This window comes from Neophocaena asiaeorientalis, unplaced genomic scaffold (genome assembly GCF_003031525.2).
Source record: "Neophocaena asiaeorientalis asiaeorientalis breed wild unplaced genomic scaffold, Neophocaena_asiaeorientalis_V1.1 scaffold571, whole genome shotgun sequence".
Classification (NCBI taxonomy): domain Eukaryota; kingdom Metazoa; phylum Chordata; class Mammalia; order Artiodactyla; family Phocoenidae; genus Neophocaena; species Neophocaena asiaeorientalis.
In genome coordinates, this window is record NW_020175669.1 from 1,973,849 (window position 1) to 1,977,215 (window position 3,367).

Sequence of the window (3,367 nt, forward strand, 5' to 3'; positions counted from 1 at the left end):
CCTCATCCAAGATCACAGGCCTCCTGAGTTCTGTCCATGGATATCCTGGGGATTATTTCAGCTGGGTAGGGAGGTCTGTGGGCCTCAGGTTAAAAATCCCTGTGAGCCAAACCTAGGAGCAGTTTTGGGGTAAACTGTGGTGACCCGCTGTATGGACAAGAAGTGGGTTAAGAAGAGGTCCAGGCACCTCACTGAGAATTCCTGGATTCAGTGGTGTGGACTGTTTGCCCCTTCCCATAAGCCTGTTGACTGACAATGGAAAATTAAATGAATTAAAACTTGTTCTGTGTTATCTGAGAATAATTCCTTAAATGTGTTTCTAACATTTCCTGAAACGCAGTATATTATTACACAAAGTTTAAAAATTAAAGCAAATTTGAGAAAAAACAGATACAAATGGATGGGAGTCTATTCTGGCACTTTGAGGGTTTATAGCTTTGGGACAAATGAGAGGCAGTACACCGTGACGGCAAGCCTTCCTCATTCTGCCACCCCCTACTTCCCAGTAACTTCAAAAGTGGTTAGCAGACAACAAAATGGAGATCAGAGAATAATTTCAGAGCATGTATGGGACAATCCAAGGTGACCAAGAAATGTACTGAAATCCTGCAGTGATTGGGGCACAGATCAGCACAGTGCAGATAGTAACATGAATGTGACATCACTTGTTACTACAATCTGAATAGTCAGAGGAAATTTGAGTTATACGGAACTTAATTCTACTAGGAAGATTTGTACTATTGTAATAACCATAATAGTTAACATGAATTGAATGTTTACTATGTGCTAGGCACTGTTGGAAGCATTAACATGAATTAACATATTTAATTCTTAGAGCAAATTTATGAGGTAAGTGCTATTAAAATCTACATTTTACGGTTAAGGAAACTGAGGTACAGAGAGGTAGAAGCATATTCTTGACTTGATTTAAATGTTGTATTGACTGTACACTAGCTGCTGTAACAACAAACTTTGATATCTCAGTGGCTTAATGCAATATAAAGTTATTTCTCTCACACATATGCCCAATAAGAGCTTGGATGTTGAGTGACCCAGACTGACGGAAAGGTCTATCGTCTTCGGTACACTACACCCAAAGTCACTCTGAGGTTTCTTGCACCATCCTGAAGGTGAAATACATCCAATTCAACTGGCCAGAATTCTCTTGCCTACACCTAACTGCAAGGGAGGCTGGGAAATTTAGTTGAACTGTGGGCCCAGAGGGAAACAAAACCAGTTTGGCAACCAGCTAGCCAGTCTCGGTCAAACTAACAGATCAGATAACTCTACTGGTTCAAGCAGAAAGCTTCCCCTTTTTCTTTCAAAATGTGCTCCTTAAAGAACTAAAACCATTTTTTATTTCTGGCCATGTCGCAGGGCATGTGGGATCTTAGTTCCCTGACCAGGGATGGAGCCCGTGCCCCATGCAGTGGAAGCATGAGGTCTTAACCACTGGACCACCAGAGAAGCCCCCTAAAGGCACTTTTAGATGAGCTTAGTGCATGGCTTTTCTTTTTTAAGAAGGGAAAGATAATTATTTGCCTCTATGCTGAGGATATTACCACTAAGCAGGCTCTGAATCTTTCTACATAATTATCGTCAGAAAGCATGGCTTGAAATCAACTCTTTTTATATTCAAATATTGTTTTAGGTCGCTGTCCTCCAACATTTAATTGATTTATTGACAAAAAATTTATACAGCACATGCACTATGCAGTTACCTGGAAAGTAAAAATTTTTAACTAATTTATTGAGTTCTCTTGACTAATAGAGGCTAGAATGATTTTTTTTTTTTTTTTTTGCGGTATGCGGGCCTCTCACTGTTGTGGCCTCTCCCATGCGGAGCACAGGCTCCGGACGCGCAGGCTTAGCAGCCATGGCTTACGGGCCCAGCCATTCCGCGGCAGGTGGGATCTTCCCGGACTGGGGCACGAACCCGTGTCCCTGGCATCGGCAGGCGGACGCTCAACCACTGCGCCACCAGGGAAGCCCAGCTAAAATGATCTTGACTACATGTGTGTGGAAGTACTTTGGGGCCTGAGGCATTATCTGTCCATGTGATTATATGGGTTAAGATCTATTTTTTGAGGAAAGTTTTAAGTCCACTTCCAAATGGCAGTAGGATAGCCTTTTTTCAAGCTATCACACTGTTAGACCCCTTACTTCTCTAAAAGATTGTTAGTCCTATCTTCAGTGCCATTGATTTTCAAAACAATTACTAATTAGCAGCAAGATCATTTCCACTCTAGTCTCTTGCCAGAGAGATGACTTCAGTTCTCTCCTACACATTATTTATCAAAAGCTCAGGTGAAAGAAGTAATATTCATTGAGGATTACCTGAAGGATAAGTAATCCATCCATTTCTCTAGACATTCTGTTATCACTGATTCACAGCTGCTAGTATAAGCTGTGTAGCTGGATTGCCTCTGGTCCCTTATAGAACTGCTTTTACTGAGCTGCACTTTGGTTTTATGCATTGAAGCTAGTTCTGAGAGATGGCCCTGGGAATCTTGCTGTTGTGTTTACTGCAGGGATATTGTTGAGGACTTTGACCAGTATGTCACAGAGTGACTCGTGATGAAGGAGTATTTCTCTCAGATCTTAATACCAGGAAGCTATATTTCTCTTAAGAACTACTTCATTTTTTTTTATTATGGGCACACTGAATTTCATAATTGTTCATATTTCCCTATTGCTCTGTTCCTGGAAGCTCAGAATCAAATATACAGCCCAGATCTAGTTACTGTTTAGAACTGTATAATATGCACTTTTGTATGTCAGTCCTAACAATTGACTTCATTTTCCTTCTCCTGTTTGTCTTTACTTTTATTTTTTTTAACATCTTTATTGAAGTATAATTGCTTTACATTGTTGTATTAGTTGCTGCTGTGTAACAAAGTGAATAAGCTATATGTATACATATATCCCCATATCCCCTCCCTCTTGCGTCTCCCTCCCACCCTCCCTATCCCACCCCTCTAGCTGGACACAAAGCAGCAAGCTGATCTCTCTGTGATATGCGGCTGCTTAAAAATATGGAACGCTTCACGAATTTGTGTGTCATCCTTGCGCAGGGGCCATGCTAATCTTCTCAATATTGTCCCAATTTTAGTATATGTGCTGACGCTGGGAGCACTGTCTTATCCTTCTTGATGGCTCCTCAGAGAGGCTTTCTGACCCCCGTTCTCTCTAAAGCTGATGTTTGTCCACTACCTACCTCACCTCATTATTCTCCCTCCCAGCACCCTGCCTTTTTCTTCATAGCACCATCTTTTAAGTTCATTTTATTAATTCACTTGATAGTTACCTACTGTCTTTACTTTTCACCTTCATCCTAATTTCTGAATTATTTCCTGTTATATTTCTA

General features: G+C 41.0%; 1 non-coding gene across 1 annotated transcript; it reads right to left on the reverse strand.

The window, feature by feature from the left end:
* Positions 1–3,029: 3,029 nt before the first annotated feature.
* Positions 3,030–3,136, reverse strand: LOC112390615 (U6 spliceosomal RNA). Its single transcript, XR_003001304.1, has one exon. It is a non-coding gene; the product is annotated as a U6 spliceosomal RNA (small nuclear RNA).
* Positions 3,137–3,367: the final 231 nt, after the last annotated feature.